Source organism: Peromyscus californicus, unplaced genomic scaffold (assembly GCF_007827085.1).
Source record: "Peromyscus californicus insignis strain IS unplaced genomic scaffold, ASM782708v3 Scaffold_22__1_contigs__length_63687245, whole genome shotgun sequence".
Lineage (NCBI taxonomy): Eukaryota > Metazoa > Chordata > Mammalia > Rodentia > Cricetidae > Peromyscus > Peromyscus californicus.
In genome coordinates, this window is record NW_026294525.1 from 44,255,377 (window position 1) to 44,276,584 (window position 21,208).

At 43.6% G+C, this 21,208-nt stretch overlaps 1 protein-coding gene across 7 annotated transcripts in view; it reads left to right on the plus strand.

The window, feature by feature from the left end:
• Positions 1–21,208, plus strand: part of Fam184a (family with sequence similarity 184 member A) — a 133,215-nt gene that overhangs the window by 45,011 nt on the left and 66,996 nt on the right. The window lies entirely within an intron of this gene.

Sequence of the window (21,208 nt, forward strand, 5' to 3'; positions counted from 1 at the left end):
TGCAGTAGGAAAACAGCCATCAATAGCATGTAAATTAATGAACTTGGCTGTGATCTTTTATAAAAAACAGATGGAGACCTTGTTTGCTAACATCTGTTTAAGTTACATTACAAAAATCTTGAAATAAGTTTTATTTTCACTTGTATTCATGACGTTCCTGCCCTTGGCCTAAAGGACCTTGGACTTTTCTCTTCTTCAGACCTCCACAGGTATCATGGATTCATGGGACTAGAGGGGAGAGGACACACTGCCTTTCCTGGTTTGGGCTTTTAGGATCTGGATAGTCGTGTGCTCGCCTCTCTTTGCAGCCTGGTCCACTAGGAGGCGTTCTCTGTAGTCTTGAGCCATCTGAAGTTTTTCTTGTAATCATCCACCAAACTTATGGAGGACACAGATGAGAGTCGGCCCCTGACTGGACCTATTTCTTCAGGAGGTTTCAGATTCTGACACTTGCCCATGCCGTACCTCCAACAATTCATTGCAAAATTGCACCAATTTTTTCTTACCTGCTTGTAGTCTAGTCTGTTTTCTTCCTCTGCTCCATATACCATAATGCTTATTCCCTGTCTGGCCTGGGAGGCTTTTCTTGATATTGAAAGGCAGTTGACTGCTTGTGGTTGGTGCTGACAAGTTCAAGAAGATGATGATGGCTTTGTAGGCTGACGCTTGTCAGGTGCATACAGTTCCCCTTTCACCTTTCTACATCTTAGGTGGGAATGGGAAGGTCATCAGGTGATCTGCTTTTTAGTTGAACACACCCAAATACCAGCACCGGTAGACCTTTTCTTTGGCTGGTTCATTTTCTCCAGGAAATTCTTGGATTTGTTGCAGGGACCAATGGAACTCTACTGCTAGCATTCAGAGGCAGCACACAGGAGGGGAACTACTAGGGGATTATGTTTCAGGCATGATTTTTAAAGTAGACTATATTTTAGATTTGCAGCGTTGCTGAATGAAAATTGCAAGTGTTTTGACACACTCCCTTCAATACACAGGTTTTTGTATATTATAGAAGCTTCTTGTGCAGCAGGAAGACACATTTATTGGAACTGATGATCCCGCAGTGACACATCATTACCTCCATAGTTTACATTATAACTACACTCTTGGACCAATGTAAATAACACACATCCCTGTTACTAGACTGAACTCGATCAGCACACTGCTCAAAGGCTAGTACCAGGGAAATAAGAGCTGATAGGAAGGAAACCAGGTTTGTTCGAGGACTAGCACCTACGGTGATAGAAGAGCATCATCGCTCCACATCATGCTGTTGGGTAGCTCACAAATGCAAAGGGGCTTAAATATGTATGAGGAGGAAGTGCAGGAAAAATGAGCAGGAAGACCACACTATGCTGTGTAGGGCCATGTTCACCTAGGACATGGATCGATCTCTCTCTATTTCTCCCTTCCTCCCTCCTTCCCTCTCCTGACAGGACCATGACAGTTGACATTGAAACATCACAGTAATTTATATGCTCTGCTTTACGTTAGTTGGTGCACAAAAGGAAAGAGGGGGCCACGTACATTCTGGTGTTACCTGAACGTGGCAATATGTTCTGCGCTCTGTAAACCAAAGGATTCTATTTAGCAGTTAGCGCTTTAAGCATTCAGGTGCAGCAAATCCTTTAGATTTAGGACAGGATGCAGCTGTTCTTTAGCACCTTTGCACGGAGGCAAAGGGAGGGGATGAACTGCCTCTGCAAAGGGGAACTTGCAAAGGAGCTGCCATTACAGCACCATACTGCTTCACCGCAGTAAACATCTTCACCGCAGTAAACATCTTCACATTCCCCACCTGCCTCTTGACCACTGGCAATGATCTTTTCCTCTCTCCAGGCCTTTCCTGAATGTCACGTAGTTGCCACTGTATACAATGTAACTTTTTCAGATTGGCTTTTAAAGCAGACCTTAAGATTTAGGTTTGCAGTGGAACTGAACAGAAATAGTTGTGCACACACGCAGGTTCTTATTATAGAAGCTTCCTGAAGCAGGGAGACTGTGGATTAGAATGGATGATTCCACAGTGACACATCCTTACCACCATAGTTTACATTAGGACTTCATTCTTGGACCAGTGTAAATAACAGGTATCCCCGTTACTAGAACCAATCAACCAACCAACCAATCAATCAATCAATCAAAACATATTTTCAGTGAATTAGTTGGTAGGGTGCTGAAGGACATGTGGATTGCTGCCAACTTTGAATAAAGCTCTGAACAACTCCCTTTGGGTTTCACATGGTGAATAGCATGGATTGAAATTGCTAGGCTATGTGGTAAGACTCTGCTAAGCTGGGAAAGGTCTATACCATTCCTTCTAGCTATCAAGGGGAGTCCCTTCCCTTCGTTATCAGCAAGGATGTCACTGTTGAGGATTTGGGACATTATTCTAACGAGTGTGTTGTGGTACCCAGTTCTTTGAAAATTCCCAAAGACACGTGATTCTAAGCATCCTTCACTCATTTACCACCACAAGTCTTCTTCGATGTTCTGTCTTTGGAGCTCTTTTATGTGTTGTTCAATAAGACTTATTTTCTTATCAAGGCTGAAGAGCTACCACCCATCGTGGTACCCGTCTTGTATCTTTTCTCATGTTTCCTGCTTTTCTTCCATATTTCATTCCTGGTTTGCTGTACCCCCAGTCCCCAAACCTATAGCTGTGGTGACCCACTTTCTCTGTTTTCCTTTTACTTGCCCTTATTTTGAAAAATAATCATTGTAGTGGGTAATTGAAGAGGAGGGAGAAATACTTTGAGTGCCATGGCTTTGTTATTTGATTTTTTTTATTGAAAAATTTGATTTTTCAAATGTATTTTTGACGTTTGAAATTTATGGTATCAATTCCTTTTGCATTAAGCACAAATAAAATTGGCTTTATTAATGTTTTTGTATTCTCAATATCAAATAATGTGTATTGCCATAATTAAACCATCTTCTTGATATTATTCTTTGAGAAACAGGATTTTGAATTCAAGAAGACAGAACATGGTGTGAGTTTCCTCTTTTTATTTGAAGCGTGCAGGCGTTCCTGTTTGTGACATTGCAAATGCACCAACGCTCACTGTGGTCAAACGCTGCGGCAAACTCTGCCAGCCTTTTGTCCCACTGGCTTGTAAAAGAGAAGACTTGAAGTGGCATTTCCTTATTAATATGTGTTTTAATAAGTCAAAACATCTTGTTAATAAATTTTAGGTATGCCTGGTAAAGAAGCATGCTTGTACACATAAAACATAGGTAAGGTAAGAGATGCTTTATTTCTAACTCCCTGTGAAACATCCTACATTGTTGTGATTTGATGGGCATTTGTGAGGCTGTCCGCAGACAGGCGACTTCTCTGTCATCACTGAAAGTTGATTGCATGTACAGAGACAAGATGTGCTCATGTCACACAATAGATGGACGTGATCATGAATGACACATTTAGGTTCCAGGCTGGACTTCTAGAACAGAAGCTCTGGGGAGCTGGTGACAGATTGTGTAGGTTTGGACTGAAGACTGAGGATTCAAATGGGAAGCAAGCCTCAGGATGCTTCTGAAGGAGGAGTCATGTAAAGTAAGGATAGCACTGGCTGTGATGGTCATCTCAACTGGGTAGAAAAACCACAGCCTTTCAAGAGAATGCCAGTCTCGGTGGAGCAGAGCACATGCATCAGTACTAATGTGTGCAGTTAGATTAGGAGATTAAACAGGACAGACAGTCTTAAGCACTGCTCTCCAAAGGTCTGTACCGGGCAGGAGCTGACGAAGATGCTTTGACTACCTGACTTCAGGCAATCCTTTTAAGGGTTTTAGTAAGTAACCTGATATTCTCATTTGCAGGTGCAGAAGCATGCGTACACAGCGTTTGAATCCCTTTGACAGGTGGCGTAGCATAAGCAGTTCCACAGACTAAAAGCAGGTCTTGTTTGACCACAAGGTCTGAATGCTTTTGCCATCATCACACATGGGCTCTTTGACTGTAGCCTATAGGATCTGGTTTTGCCATCCAGTGGTGTAACAATGCTGCGCTTTAAGATGATTAGTCTGAAGGTGGTGGACAGGAGAGATGGGAGAGGACGAACAGAAACTGGAAACACTGGTTCCTGAGAAATGAGTAGACTGCAGGGTGAGAGGATGGGGAGAATGGTATTGTCAAAAAGAAAAGACTCCTGAGGTTACTTATTTGTATAAAGGGGCCATCTGACTCCTTAGTGTCTGTGTGTCTGTGTCCGTGTCTGTCTGTGTGTGTGCATATTCATATGTGTGTAGTATGTGTGCATGTTTTCATGTGTGCAGGTATGGGGGGTATTGAAGTTGATGTCAAGTGTCTTCCTTCACTCACTCAGACTCTATTTACCGAGATAAGGTCTCTCCCTTGAAGCCGGAGCTTGCTGACTTGGCTAGTCTAGCTAGTCAGTTTGCTTTGGGGCTCACTCGTTTCTGCATCCGGAGCCTTGGGACTATAAGGGAGCTGTCACACAGACCGTGTGGCTTTTTATGTGGGTGCTGGAGATCTGAACTCCAGTTCTCACTTACGTGACATGTTGTCCTTTAACCACTGAGCTTTCTGCTCAGCCGCTGTGCTCCCTGTTTGACAGCTGTTAGAACACTCCCTGGTGTCCCAGATGCCTTGAGCAAAGATGTCAAGCAGCCAGCCAGATGTCCCTCATGCTAGCGTTGGCTGCTCTGAACACTCGGTGGTGCTGTGAGGGAACTACCTAGCAACCATCACTGCCTGCTGCCATGACAGGAAGTTCCAGAAGTCCCACTACTTGGAAAACAGACTGCTCTGGGATATTTATTTATTTATTTGTTTGTTTGTTTGTTTGTTTATTTGCCAGCGGTGAACTCTTGGCTGTCTTGTAGCCATTTCATCCCAACTAGAGGGGAGCACTTCCCTTGGTCCAGGAGAAGGCTTGTGATTTGCGCAGACACTGTCATTTGCGTTGTGCACACAGTCCTTCGTTTGCATGAAGGTCTGCTCTGGTTTTTGTAGAAACCCCTTGCCATGCGCTTTTCTGGATGTGGATGTCAGCAGGATGTCGGGCTCACTTTCTGAAGCTCCTCTGGTGTTGTGACATAAATAGCTTCTTCCAAGGTTTTTTTTTTTTCCTCACTCTTGATTTTTACCTCTGGTAGTACAAGCTAACCTGCTCTCCTGAGGAGAAGGCAGCAGAGGTGGGAGCGGAGAGTCACAGCAGTTGGGGGGACAGTAGACGCTGTCCCGGTGACAGTGGCAGCAACAGTGCTAATGTTGACGAGGGGAACAGCTGAAGAATTCCAGAGAGCCGCGGGGTGGAAACGGCAGAAAGCTAATGGAGACGAAGGTGGGAGACGCTGAGGATGTGCATCGATGGCCCTTACTGTTAGAAGAGCTTCAGGAAGCTTGGAAGCCTCATGGCCAAAGGCCTTAGATGTCATAGTGCAAGGGCTGTAACACTAGCCATCGTCAGGGGCTGAGGATTCCAGCATCTCAGGCCTACAAGCCGTAACACTAGCCACTCGAGAGTCGTAACAACCTGTCTCGTAGCATGGAGGGTCACGGCCCCCAAACCTTGTTCACAAACTTCTAACACTAGCAGGTGCTGCCTGGTGCTGGAAGCTGAAGAATTACAAGGACTAGCTATCATGTTCTGGGGCCACTCGTGGTGAAAGCTCACAATAAGCCACATTTCAGTTTCTGGACCACAGTGCGTGGCTATGTCCCGAAAGAAGCAATCAGAAGATAAGAAAATAGAACAGAGTTTACTTTTGTTTAGAAAAGGTAGATCCTAAGACCAGGCATCCTCCCCATGGGCAGCAAGTTACAGGCTGGGGCTTGCTGGTTTCAACCCAGCTCTGTGGGATCCTGTCCTTTTCCTGGGTGGGGGTTGTCAAGACCTTGTTACTGCTGCCACTGGGACAGGGTCTCATGTCACCTCCACTGCCGTGACTCTGCTGCTGGCCCTGCTGTCTTCTCCTCATGTGAGCAGGTTAGCTTGTCCCTACCAGCAGTAAAAACCAAGAGCAGGTGAGAATAGACCCCTTTCTCATGGTTCTTAGATCTGCTTTGAGCAGCAGGTACCTGGCCTGGCCCTCAGGGTTGGAACTATAAAGCTTCCTGATCTGCCAGTCTGTCCCCTACCCTTGGGTTCGCAAGAGCTGGAAAGTATTTCCCACGATTCCTCTCTGAGTGAAGCAAAAGCCAGTCACATGACAGCATTTTGACGTATTCACACATCCTGATAAAGACAGAAGTTGCTCAGGAACCCTCCATTGTTGCTTCCTTTTGCTCCTATCTGGTTCCTACCTGGCTCCTACCTTTTTTGGGGGGAGGGAGAAGGCATACTTTTATCTCTCTGTCTTGGAATCTTAACTTTCTGTAAGGGCTTAACTCAGACATGGTCCAGCCTGCTTCCCATGTTTTATGTATATGAATGTTTTGCCTGCATGTATATGTCTTAGATCCCTGGAGCTGGACTTACAGACAGCTGTGAGCTGCCATTTGGGTGCTGAGAATTGAACCCAGGTCCTTTGGAAGAACAGCCAGTGCTCTTAACCACCAAGCTAACTCTCCAGCCTGTAAATTTATTAATTAAAAAAAATTAAGTGTGTGGATGTTTGCCTGCATGTATGCATGTGCACCATGTGTGTACAGTACCCAGGGTCGCCAGGAGAGGGCATCATATCCCTTGAACTAGAGTTAAAGAAGGTTGGGAGCCGCAGGTGCTCAGAACCGAACCCAGGTCCTCTAGAAGAACGGCAAGTGCTCTTGAACGCTGAGCCATCTCTCCAACTCCATCCCTTCAGACCTGTTCTGGTTTCTTTCCGTCTTCATCTAGTTGTTTCTACTGAGGACTTCATGCTGTGTCTTGCATTCTGCTCCCCACAGCTTGACACTTGATACAAATGTGTATTATCTGAAATGGCCGTTATTTTGCACATGTTCTATTTTGAAAAGTTCTATTTAGGATTAAGAATGCATATACTTTTCTTTGCTGGAATTCATGTAAAAATTCAGAGCACAGAGTAGAAATTCACACACAAAAAAATGTTGATTGTTTTATAAAGTGTGGTACCTCAGATCCTGTAGAGGGGTCCTGAATGATAGCTATTTGTGAGCCTTTCTAAGACCATTGTGTTCAAAAGGACATTTGTGTTTCAAAATTCAGATTAACTCTCCTGAAGAGATAGATGCATTTTATATCACTGTGCAGAGAAAGAAAGCATTATTATACCTTATAAATATTTTCTGAAATATTTTTCCAACAGTAGTTATGGAAACACGAAGAACAAATGTATCTTTAAAAGTAATTATTTCCCAAAGCAATTAGGTTTTCAAATTATTTTAAAATCAAGGTTTTAGAGTGCCCTTGGCTTACATAAATCCAAATGAGCTTTTTTGCTAATTGCCTCCTAAACGTTTCATTTAGACACAAGTCTGTTGCTGGAATTAATTTGATTACATAATGTACAAAAAGCAGCTTTTGTCTTTCTATTTAATTTAATACAAAAGAAGCTGGACCAGGAGGTAAAAAATGGAGACAGTTAACTTCCGGCCAGGGCAAAAACGGCTGTGTGTGGTCCTTTGCTGTTCCCTCGGACATCGCTCTGGGCACAGCTCTCCCGTACACCCTGTTGTACAATGAATGGCGGAAAATGGATGAATATTTTGTGAGAATGTGGATTAGAAGGGTTTCTTTCTATACTGCCGAGGACTGTCAGACTCTCTTTACGTGTCCAGTTTGTTAGCGCTTGTTCCTCTGTGGCTCTCACTGCCTCTTTGAATTCCCTCCATACATGTGAACAGTTCCATTCTGGCCTATGCTTGACAACCCCACCCAGGAAAGAAAGGACAGGATCCCACAGAGCTGGGTTGAAACCAGAAAGCCCCAGCCTGTAACTTGCTGCCCATGGGGAGGATGCTTGGTCTTAGGATCTACCTTTTATAAGTAAAAGTAAATTCTGTTCTGTTTTCTTATCTCTGTTTTTTTGTTTGTTTGTTTAGGGACAGAGTCACACATTATGGTCCAGGGACTGAAAATGTGGTCCTCCTGCCTCAGCCTCCTGAGTAACTGGGATGACACATGGGCCACTATACTTGGCTTTTCTTTTTTTCAAAAGATTTATTTTTTAATATGTATATATGTGTGTGTATTACATGTGTGCAGGTGCTGGAAGATGCCAGGAGAGTGTGTCACGTTGAATCCCCAGGAGCTGTAGTTACAAGCGATAATGAGCCACCTGATACAGTTACTGCAAGCCGAACTCTGGTCCTCTAAAGGATCAGCAAGTGTTCTTAACTGTTGAGTCTCCTCTCAGGGCCCAGCTTTCTTATTTCTTGTTGGGTTTAAGCTGAGTAGTACATTACAAGAGAATGAGACTACTTGAGAAGATGGTTGGTGAAAGTAATATATTTCATATACTTACCTGCAGATTTCTAATATAATGATATTAATGTATGTAATAACACTAATTAATATGGAATTAATTAATTTTAGATACACAGATTGTTGGACTGAGAAGACACAATATCAAATTTTCTTAAATAATTTGATATTAAAAACCTTCATAAAATAAAAATGTAAAAACCTATACACTTTACAACCAACATCCTGGTTCTTTAAAAACATGAATGTCATAAAATTAAAAAAGAAAACAATAGCTTTCTCTGTGTGTGTGTGTGTGTGTGTGTGTGTGTGTGTGTGTGTGTGTGTTTCTGGTTAAAGAACACTAAAGTAATATGACAGTTTAGTGCAATGTGGAATTCTAAGTAGATCTACATTGATAAAAAAAAAGATACTGTAAATTTCACTACTGGAATAATTTGATTATCTTTATTATGCTCTGGGAATTAGAAAATATTGTATTAGTCTAAATTTTGGCTTATGATAATATGGCCTTTGATCTTAGAAAATAACCTTTGAATGTATTTAGAAACAGCATGCACTGGTAGATAAAATCCATTTTAAAATGGCTCAGAAAAAAGAAAATTGTGGGTGTGCTTATCCACGTGTGCCCATGTTTTTGTGTGCATGTGTCCACATGCTTGGTGCTGCAGCCTAGGATTGTCTTCTGACATTCCTTTTGTGTTAGGTGATGCTTTGTAGCTCTTGGCACATCATTGTTCTTCGGCGTGCATTCTCATCTGTGACTCACTCATTCTATGTTTTTCTTTTGTCCACCTCATCTTCTTAGCATGAGTTACATGGGCTGAATTTGGTTTTATAAACCTTTTTTCCCTCTTTCCATGCAGTGAGTAAAAGTGTCATTGAGGCAATATGGGCAGCATAAACACATGCTACTTTTTATCCCCAGTAGAACTGTCAAGAAAATCAGGAAGTGTTTGTGCAATTTCCTCACCTCCAAAAGCGAACGGCTTTAAATATTTGATTAACATGCCTTTACTTGGGGCACGGGGCTAGTATTCAGGCTCCAAACTATAAACTATGTCACTGATGAATAAGAGCCTAAGTAAGCTGTTTAGAGCTCATTGGAAATATTTTAAAATTGGAGAATTATTTTGGACCATTTGTGAAATTTTACTTCTGAGGCTGTTCCGAGAGTATCCGTGAACATAAATAAATACAGGCAGAGCTTTCACGTGTGTTGTTCTAGAACAAATAGAACAGGTTCTAATGGCAAAAGGAAGAAGTTATCTTGAGAATTGGAGTTTTGACAGTATTATTTAATTCTGATGTCTTATGACCAAGTACTCTATTGACTGACCCCACCAGAATGGAAAGCAGAACCGTGGAAACAGAGCCGGGGTGCTCAGTCGGCAGAGCGCCACCTGGTGTACACAAGGCCCTGCTTCAGTCCGCAGCACTCTAGAAACCAGATGTGGTGGTGCTGGCCTGCCTCCCACCCAGGGAGGGAAGGTAGAGGCGATGATGAGGTCAAGGTCTTCTTTCGCTCTGTTGCCAGTTTGAGGCCAGCCCGGACTGTATGAAACCCTATCTATAAAAAAAAAAAAAACAAAACAAAAAAAACAACCCAAATCAATTACCTTCGTACAAGATGTGTCAGATCTTAAAAACATCGGGAGGTGGTGGTGCACGCCTTTAATCCCGGCACTCGGGAGGCAGAGGCAGGCGGATCTCTGTGAGTTTGAGGCCAGCCTGGTCTACAGAGCGAGTTCCAGGACAGGCTCCAAAGCTACACAGAGAAACCCTGTCTTGAAAACACGCACACACCCTTCCAAAACATCCTACAAACTATGGCTTAATGAGATGGCTCAGTGGGTAAAGATGATTGCCACCAAGCCTGAGGACCTGAGTTCAACCCCTAGGACCCCACCTGGTAGACGGAGAGATTTGAACTGACTTCTACAAGTTGTCTTCTGACCTCCACACGCATGCTGTCACATGCCCTCCTCCCAAATACGTACTGATTTAAGTTTTTAGAATACTGACTATGAGGCCAGGGAGGGGGTTCAGTGGATGAAGTGCCCGCTGTACGAACATGAAGATCCCGTATCTGGGTCTCCAGGACCCACGTAAAAGCCAGGCGTGATGTGACGGCCACTGATTGTCACCGCGGCACGTGGGGATGGGCGGAGACAGGCAGATAGATAGTGGGCTCACTGAGCAGCCAGTGTCACCGCACTGGTGCGCTTCCCTTCAGCGAGAAGTCCTTTCTCCAACAACCTCCGGCCTCCATACCCGTATCCACAGGCACGTGCACCCCCGACCTGCACAGGGGCACACGCATGCATAGACTACACGCATGCTCCCCCAAGCAATGAAACAGAAACATTAGTGAATATTACTTTGTAAGCCCATGTCCGCCTTTTGCAGCTGTTTGGTACTCCGAGGGTGAGTTCCTTCTGCGTTGGCCTGTTCCTAGCGTTGACGAGAAAGAGAGAGTGCAGCTGCATCTAGAATTGTCCTCTAGGTGTACAATAAAAGATGGAGACTGGCCGGAAAGCCATACCCTGTACGAGAAGGGTCTACTCCTGGCTGCTGTGTGGTTAAACCTTTTACTAGGTAGATAGAGGTAAATGAACTGGGAAGGCTCACGAGGTTGGCCTCACAAGAGTTAGGAGCGTCACTATGGCCAGGAGAGAGGGTACACCCCCTCTATAGCCCACCTCTGTTTGAACCAGCAAACCCGCCCTGAACGTCTGCCTCTTGGACCTCCCTCCTAGTCGTCTTTCTGTCGTAAGCCATTTCTCGGATGTTCTTCTGTGCAGGCTGACTGCCTCTTCTCACTAAACGCGGACTAACCTCTCTATTTGTCCCGTAGCTTCCGCTGTCAGCACGCCGTCAAATGTCCTCCCTAATTGTGAGCATAGAGTCCGAATACGGGACGTTGTCGTCATTTGTCCGCACTTTTTAGTGGCTTTTGGCATCACCTTAGGCCATCTGTCCTGTCTGGAGCTGTGACTCTTTGCTGCACTCCTGCCCCTCTGTCGCATCCACGGGTCCTCATCCTCCTCCCCATCCCACGGACCATGCCCAGCGTTTGTCTCGAGGCCATTTTCCTTTTTTTCAGTATGTTCTAACTCCCGAAACTCGATGGGCCCAGCAGATACAAGTACCCCTGTGGTATTGACAATGTTTACCTAGTTCTGAAGCTCCCTTTCCTTTCACAGAGTGTATGCTTTCCCCTTTGTATCATTCTCTCGCTGTTTCCTTAGACTGGAATTCCCTCTGTGCTTTTTCCTCTGGCATTTTGAGGGAATTAAAAGATTGTTATGGTAAAAAAATTTGAGGGACCATATGGGGGTACACTAGAAGTCTAACCAAGGAAACAAAAGACCTCTACAATTAAAACTTTAAATGCAGAAGAAATACATGGAAGAAGTTGCTAGAAAAAGGAAAGGCCTTCCTTGCTTATGCATTGGCAGAATTAGCACTATAGGGATGGTTTTACTTCCCTCGCCATTCTTCAGGTTTCCTGTAATCGCCACCAAGATTCCAGTGTCATTCTTCACGGAAATAGAAAAAAAAAAAATCCAGTCTTAAAATTCATATGGAAACACAGGAGACCTTGAGTAGTCAAAGGGACCCTAGACAAAAAGATTGCTGGCAGTACCACTATGCCCAATTTCAGGCTATACTTCAGAGCGTAATGACAAAGCCAGCAAGGGACTGGTATAAAGACAGACACGTAGGTAAGTAGATTTAGAAAATAGGTGTGAACCATGTAGCTACAGCCACCTGATTTTTGACGTTGAAGAAGCAAACCTTTTTAACAAACAGTGCTGGGGAAATCCACATGTAAAAGAATGAAATTCACCCTTGCACAAAAATCCACTCAAGACAGATCAAAGACCTTAATAGAAGATCAGAAACTCTGAACGTTTCAAGGAAAAAGTAAGCCAAGCAATTCAGCATGTGGGCATGGGGAAGGACCTTCTGAATAGGAATCTACCCCCTCAAGAAGTAATGACAGCAGCTGGCAGAAAGAGCCTTGTGAATTAAAAAACTGCCGTAGAGCAAAAGAAACAGTTCACTGAGTTAACTGACCACCTGACGAGTAAAAGGAAAATCTTTTCTTGCTATACATCTGACAGGATTAATACCCAGAATAAAGGAACAACTACACAGCAAGAAATCCAACAGCACAATAAATGAGCTAATGATATTGTCTTCAGTCAGTGTTCTATTGCTGTGAAGAGACACCATGACCACAGCAACTTTCCTTTATAAAAATGAAACATTTAACTGGGACTTGCTTACAGTTTGAGAAGTTTTGTCCATTATCCTCACAGCAGGGAGCATGGCAGTATGCAGGCAGACATGATGCTGGAGAGGCTGAGAGTTCTCATCTGGGTCCGCAGGCAGCGGGAAGAGACAAACAGTGAGCCTGGGGCTTGGGCCCTTGAAACCCCAGAGCCCATCCTGGCAACACACTTCCTCCAGCAAGTCCACACCTCCTAATCCCTGTCAAGTAGTGCCACTCCCTAAGCATTCAAATATATGAGCCTATGGTGGGGGGCTGGGATTCTCATTCAAACCACCACAGAAATAAACAGGAGAAATGTCCAACCTCACTATCCATGAGCGAAATGCAATTTAGCCCTACACTGAGATCCCTTTTTACCCCAGTTAGAATGGTAGCTATGGAGAAACAACACCCTGGGGGGTTTGAAAGAAGGACTCCTGCTCCTTTGCATGTTAAGTATTCATTAATTCTGCATCCTTGATAACAGCCCTTCCGGCTGGGGTGGATGGAATCTCCATGCCTCTAAAATTAGTTTTTTACATCTCTGGGTATTTTGTCTGTGGAACATGTGTGTGCATGTTTGCCCACCATATGCATGCCTGATGCATGCGGAGACCAGAAGAGGGTGTTAGATACCCAGGAACCAGAGTTGCCGATGGTTATGAGTGACTGTGTGGTTGCTGGGAATTGAACCCAGGTTCTCTGGAAGAGCAGCCAGTGCTCTTAACCACTGAGCCATCTCTCTAGCCCCCTTAAAAATGTTAAAGTATTTGTTTAATATGGTATGTAATCCCGTATATGTGGATGTTAGTAGTTAAGTCCTTGATAAGTAAGTTACAATCCATATCTCTAGAGAGTTTAGGTATAGAGTAAGGGCCTGGGCGAGAGTGATGGATCACCTTAGGAAGGGGAAATAGAATAGATAGTTATGGATGGGTGGAAAGGGGGTTTTACTACAACAGGAGGATGAAATGGGGAGGAGGGGGAGGGGAAAGGGGGATGAAGGAGGGACAGCTAAAACTAATGCATGTTTGAAGGATCGTGTGGAAACTTAATACAATAGAAGCGTCCTAAAACACACACACACACACACACACACACACACACACACACACACACACACACACACACACACACGAAGGTGATCTAAATGGAATCCCCAAGTAGCAGGGGAATTAGAACCCCACTGGACATTCCTTGTCACCAAATGAAACCTCCAGTTCTGAATCTGGATTACATATAATTGAGTTGTTAGCAAAGGGACCCCATGGAAACCCTCAAACAATCCAGGCTATTTCCACGATTACTCACCACAGTCAGATAGTAGTCCCCCTAATGCTGAAGACAGCACCTACACAACCTATTGAAGATGGAGAAGTCGAGCTGGTGCCTACCTAGAGCCTTTACCCCTGTTGACCAGTGTTCGTAGTGCTGGAAGATACTCTGCAGGCTAGCAAGGAGGACAGGTAAACATCATCAGTCCAGCTACAAGCCCTTCAGTCTACAGTGGTGACCTGCCTGGAGATTTGCTGTTACAGTAGTGGCACAGAGCTTGTCCAGCTAACCAATCAACGGCTGGTGGATTCAGTTCCCACTCCATGAAATGGAACCCATCCCCGACACTACTTAGGTCGCCAAGAACCGGAGACTAGATAGGCTAGGGACTAGTGGAAACCTGCTATTACTGTTCTGCTTAAGGAACCAAGCAATAAAATGACTCCTAACAGCATTCTGCTGTACTCATAAATCAGTGCCTTGCTCAATCATCATCCGAGAAGCTTCCTCCTGCAGTAGATGGAAACAGATACAGAGATCCACAGCTGGACAGTGTACAGAGAGTGAGAGACCTTGGAACACTCAGTCCTAAATGGGATGTCTCCCTCAAATCCCTCCCCTCAAAGCTCAGGGAATCCTGCTGAAGAGTAGGCAGGAAGAGTATAAGAGCCAGAGGAGACTGAGGACTCCAGGAAAAACAAAACAAAGCAAACCACGAAGGCCACGTAAATCAACGTGAACCATACATATTTGAACTCACAGAGATTGTGACAGCATACACAGAGCCTGCATAGGTCTGGGCCAGATGGGCTCCCAGCAGTGAGAGGGGAAGTGTATACAAGCTCCATCCCTAATAGAGGCTGTCTACAATTGATAACCACTCACAAATGAAACATTTGTCCTCTCTAGCAGGGTCTCACTCCACTCTGAAGGCCAGGCCCCATGCCCAGCAGTAGCTGGACAACACAAAACGAACTCAGTGGCATTTTAAAAGTTCTTTGTCTAATAATGTTTCGTCAGGGATTCATTGTTTGTTTTGTTTTGTTTTATTTATTTATTTTTTTTACCCTACAGGTCCTTTGCATTATGATTTCCAGTTTTATATTTCTATGGATTTTCTGTGTGCAAATATGTGTCACTCTGTCTATATGTGTTTCTTGAATGTTTTCTTTGGCTGTTTTTCTTCTCTTTGTTTTATATATTCTATTCTGGTTTGTTTGGTTTTGCTTTATCTTATTTTATTACTGTGTTTTAGATGCCTCTTTGTATCCTAATGAGAGAGAAAAAGAAAGGGTATGGATTTGGGTAGGTGGGGAAGAGGGGAGGGGGATCTGGGAGGAGATGGGAGAGAACAAACAGTAACCAGAATATATTATATGAAAAGTCTGTTTTCAATAAAAAATTTAAAGTGTTAGAACAGTGTCATTATGTAGTGTTATCCATATTATATGCTTTTTAAAAATCAGAGTTTTTAGGCTATTTTAAAGACATAGTTTTACAGATCTTTCAGATGGCAAAATTTGCCTATTGGCATTAGGGATCTATTCATCAAGAATATTAATTTACTGAAGACAGAAAAACCCTTTTTAAATATTTGTTTACATGTTTATGTATTTGTTTATTGTGTGTGTTTGCTCCGGCCACTGTGCATGCGTGGAGCTCAGGGGACACTTGGGGGACTGAGCTTTCTCCTTCCACCGTGTGATTTCTAGGGTTTAAGCTCAGGGCTGTCAGGTTTAGTGGCAAGCACCTGTACCTGCTGAGCCATCTTACTGGTCCCCTCCCTGTCACTTTCCTGAGAGCTGAGGGTATTAAACACTTTTTCTGCATAGTATACTTATTGCCCACTTGAAGCTCGGGAAGTGTCTGTCCATATCCTTTGCCCATTTCTTATTGAGCCTTTTGCTGTTGCATATTCTGAGTTCTTTATATATTCTGGGTACTGAGCCCTTCCTGGAAGGACAGCCGCCAAAGATTTCTTTCTCATTCTGTATGTCGTCTCTTTACTCTGCTGCTTCTTTTGCTGAGCAGAAGGTTTTCAGTTTGATGCAGTCCTGTTTGTTGATTCTTGCTACCATTTCTTGAGTTAATGGAGATCTGTTCAGAAATGTATCAATTTGTGTGTGCTGACTCAATTATCCTTGCACCCCTGGAATGGGAGCACCCTGATCATGGTATATCATTTTGTTTAATGTGCAAATTTGCAGGTAATGTATTAAGTACTTTTTTTTTCAGTCTCTGTTTAATTGGTCTTGTGGTGATATTGTGTCCTTACAGAGTTTAGGTATTGAGGTAATACTGCATTGTGAAATGGGCTTGGAAACATTCTTTCCAATCCATTTTATGGAATAATTTGAGGAGCACCATTGTTGTTTCTTTCTTAAAGGTCTGCTGAAATTCAGCAATGATTCTATCTGTTCTGGGCTTTTCTTTGTTGGAATACAAAGCTGTTTTAGGCCCTTTTTTAGAAGTATTTTTGATGGTTTTATGGTACTACATTGTATTAACTATACCCTCCCCTGTACAGTGATAACTCACCTTAGCAGTGGTAAGTCAGTCGGTATAATATGCCACAGCGAAGCCTAAGTTATTTTACTTAATAAGCTAATATAACACATTTTACTTTGGTGGGTGGCCTTTATTACAAATGTGCTTTTCTTTTCTTTTTCTTTTTTTTTTTTGCAATGAATATTCTTTGTTTCTGGTTAGTTAGATTTTAATCAGGAACATATTAATATATTACCAGTGTAATAATAGGATCCAGCTGTCATAATAAAACACCATAAGTCTATGTCTTAAAACATAAAGAATGAATTTTTTGTGGTGTCGCATGACAGGCTTTTCCTAGGGACATACAACATACACATGTGTACTCACTTCAGAAAGGGATCCCACGACAGAGCAAAAGTATGGATACCGCTGAAGTCCACCTTGGTGAACCGATGCATTTTATTGGGGTCATTTAGAGAGATATGGGTGAGAGGTCACTTACAAGAGCTGTGGCTCAAAGACAAGCTGTATCTTCAAATCCCGCCCCATCATGGGGGACAGCTCAAAAAACAAAAAACGAACAAACAAACAAACAAACAAACGTGGAAACCTGGAGCTCACTGCACAGCCTGCAGGCAGCTCAAAAGGTTGGAAAGTTTCTTTCCAGGCGGCTCAGTTGGTCTCTATTTCTTCTAGGAAGTCCATCTTGCCTCTGCTTCTTTTATGGTGTGTCTTAGTTACTGTTCTGTTGCCTTGAAGAGACACCATGGCTGAGGCAACTCTTACAAAAGAAAGCATTTGGCTGAGGGCTTGCTTACAGTTTTATGGGGTTAGTCCATTATCATCACAATGGAGAGTGTTGCAGCAGGCAGGCACGGTGCTGGAGAAGTAGCTCAGAGCTCTGTATCCTGATCTGCAGGCGATGGGGTTGGGAAGGGAAGGTGGAGAGCCTGAGACTGAGACCGACTGTGTTTGGCTGGTTTCTGCTTCTTTCAGGCTTGTCTTGAGAGTTGGAAAGGAGGGATCTTGTAAAGCTGGCCAGTTTCGGGGACTTCCTGAAGCTATTTTCATTGGGTCTGGGGTCACGCAATAATGGGGGTCAGACCACCAAAGTCAATTAAACCAGAAACAAACTTTATTCCAGAAAAAAAAAAAAAAGAAAAAGAAGAGGAGGGTGAGGAGGACGAGGAGGAAGAAAATATCACCACAGGGCACAAAAGCTTATCAGCTAGCTGAGACCACAGCCAGTGTTTAGGATTCTGAGACTGTGGCCTGGAGACGGGTTCTGGCCCCCTTTTTATAATAAGGGGGAAGCATCAGGCAAGGGATGCATGCTAGAAGTCACGTAGAAACATCTTTTTTTTTTTTTTTTTTTTTTTTTTCTGAGACAGGGTTTCTCTGTGCAGCTTTGGAGCCTGTCCTGGAACTCTCTCTGTAAACCAGGCTGGCCTTGAACTCACAAAGATCCGCCTGCCTCTGCCTCCCAAGTGCTGGGATTAAAGGCGTGCTCGACCACCGCCCGGCACATAGAAACATCTTTAAAAGTTAACTTTGGTCCAGGCAGTTGTTAGCTATAAGGGGCAAGGGGGGTTAAAAGTTAACCTTTAGAGCTGATGACTGTCAGCTTTCATTTCTTAGGTTTACAGTTTTATGTTTCTATATTCCTGGAGCCTTCATTTTGAGTTGTTTATTTCCTTTCTTTTTTTTTTTTTTTTTTGGTTTTTCGAGACAGGGTTTCTCTGTGTAGCTTTGCGCCTTTCCTGGAACTCGCTTTGGAGACCAGGCTGGCCTCGAATTCACAGAGATCCGCCTGCCTCTGCCTCCTGAGTGCTGGTTTATTTCCTTTCTTAATGAGCTTCCCTGAGGATGGAATGTTTCAGTCTCCGAGGAAACTGCTCTACAGTATGTGGCTGGAATAATGGCTCAGTAGGTTAAGAATGCTCTCTGGGAAAGCCTGAGGACTTGCGTTTGATTCCCCAGCACACATGTCAAGAGCCAGGCATGGCCACATACGCCTATAGCTACAGTACTGGAGCAGTGGACAGTGGGGATCATAGGGCAGCCTAGCCAAAATGACAAGCTCCAGTTCAATGAGAAGCATTGTCTCAAGACAATAAGATAGAGAGCAGTAGTGGCAGATACCCAATGTTCACCTCAGGCCTTTGCATGCATGTATCTGAATGTACACCTGCATGCTCGCATGCATGCAACAATACACTTTATTTCTCAGTTTGGAGGCTGGGAGTTCCACGCCCAGGATGCCGGGTAGATCAGTCCTGTGAGGCCTCTCTTTCTGGCTTACATGTGGTGGTCCTCGTGTGGTAGAGGTGGAAGGACTAAGTACAGATGAGGCCCTACCCTTGTGACCCATTGAAACCTAATTGCCTCCCAAATGCCATCATGTCCAGGGGTAGGGTTTCAAAATACAGATTTGGAAAAAATAGAATTAATCCCATAACAGCCAGCATTAGAAAACAGCTATTCAAGAAATGACTTGTTTTTACTTGGACTTGTAAACTTATTTGTGTGTATGTGTATTCATCAATGGAAATATGTACAGCTATATGTTCAGATGCTTTTACACGTGGGTGCATGTATGTGGAGGCTCAAAGTTGAAGCTGGTGTCTCTCCTTAATGGCAGGTCTTTCACTGAGCCTAGAGCTCATGGCTAGCCAATCAGTTTCAGGAATCCACCTGTCTCCTCACCCCTCTCCACTTGAATCTTCATATATAAGATTCTTATTTTAAAATGACTATAACTATGGCTGGTTGGTCAGTGGATAGGGGCACTTGCTAGTGAACCTGATTACCTGAGTTTGATCCCTGGGTCCTAGAAGGTGGAAGCAGAGAACCAATTCTCCAGAGTTGCCCTCTGACTTCGACATGTGTACCATGGCATGTGCCTTCCCCCATACTAAAATAAATAAACGTAAAAATAATTTTTAAAGACCGTAACTTAATAATGGCATGTCTCAAGTGGTAATTTATTGGAGTAGTACTGATTTGTTGCACTTGGCATCCTTTTATTGTTCTTTTTAAGTTTTTAGAAATATATTTTAATATTTCCTCTGGAAGATACTGATATGCTCCATATGAGTGTGTACTTCTTTATGCAGTGTACCTTCAGATTAGACAATTGATTTCTCACTATATGAGTTTTAGTGGAAAGGCATATGGAAGATTAAAAAAGGTAGCACAACCTCAGACCTTTCTCTTTTTTGTTGCTGATTTTGACTAAGATGCCTTGCCCGTGTATAGATTAGACTGGGAGGTCATAATGGGCTTTTCCACTCCTTCTCAGCCCTCCTGTCGTGGTGGGATCACAGCACTTGAACAAATGGACACAGTTGTGCTGTACCCAGGTATTTACAGTGGCGAGCAGCGGCCATATTTGGCCTTCAGTTATTCCTTGCTGACCTTAGGATTAGAGTTTAAACTGAGATGATGCTTACTACTGTAATGTTTTTCTGTTGTTTTCATGTATTTTGATGACTTAAATCCTGTTCTTTGTAATTCACTGTTTTAATTCCAAGCTCCTGTCTAATTTCCCCTACTTACGGTTTCAAATGCTGCACTGCTTTTCTTTCTGTAGCTTCTTCTCCAGGCTGACATTCTCCTATATCTTTCCTGCCTTGTTATCGAGACTCCTCTACTTAACCAAACACGAGTTTCAGGAAATGATGATAGTAAATGATGGGTGTGCTGGATGTTCAGAGCATAGCCTTTCATCAGTGGTGTTCGAGAAAGGGGTGTTAAAGGATCTGGGGCTTGATGTCACTCACCAAAGGCTGAATGGAAATTGTTAGAAAGAAGAGTATTTCAATAAATCGTCTAAGAGGGGACACTCACATATTGCATCCCTCTCCTGTTTCATTCCTGAAATAGTGACTCCCTGAAAGGGGCTGGACCTTTTTAAGATCATCTCTTGGAACAAAGTACTAAAGGTGTGACTTGGTTCTTGGAAGTCCATTTCATTTCCACTTTTGTGGGGGACCAGCTCCCACATTTTTTTACCCCAGGGACTCTTGAGGAGTGAGGGATAAGAGATTTAGATAGAAATATAGAGGAGAGAGAAAAAAACATGCAATAGCTGGGGAGGGCCTGCATCAAAACCCACCAGCCCCTTCTGTCTCTACTAAAGGACTTTTAAAGGAATGCCCAGGGGTGGAGCAAAAGACCTCCCCCCAGCACAGCCAAGTGCAGAACATTCCAAACACCTAGTGACCATGCACATGATCAAGCCATTCCCTAATGCAGCCCTGCTTTGTAAAGCAAGCTCAGATCTCACTAGGAAACCTCTGTGGACTCCAACACATTTTCTTCCATGTCCTTAGTAAGATAAAATGGGGCTCAGAGCAGAACTTCCCTAGGAAGACTTGAAGCCCATAGTCTATTTTGCTCTAGGCATCCTGACCAGTGAGATTCTCTTTTCTTTCCTTTTTTTCCTGTCCTGTTCCTTTTCTCTTTCCTCTTTATTTGTAGACAGTATTTCTATGTATCCCTGGCTGGTCTGGTACTCACTGTGTAGTCCAGTCTGGCCTTAAGGTCATGGCCATCTCTCAGCCTTAGCCTTTTGACCATCAGGATGACTGGCGTATGCTACCATGCCCAGCCTGGTCATTCATCTTAATGGCTGTTTGCTATGGGATAAAGCTTTCCTCTTCTCACACTCCATGTGGTTTGCTATGGTCATCTCGGGTCACCACAATATATGTGGATTTCTCCAGTGTCAGTTGAATTGGGACACTGTCCACCTGGAGGTGACATTAGATCTCAAAGACTGAGAATTCAGTCCCACGTGGTGATCATA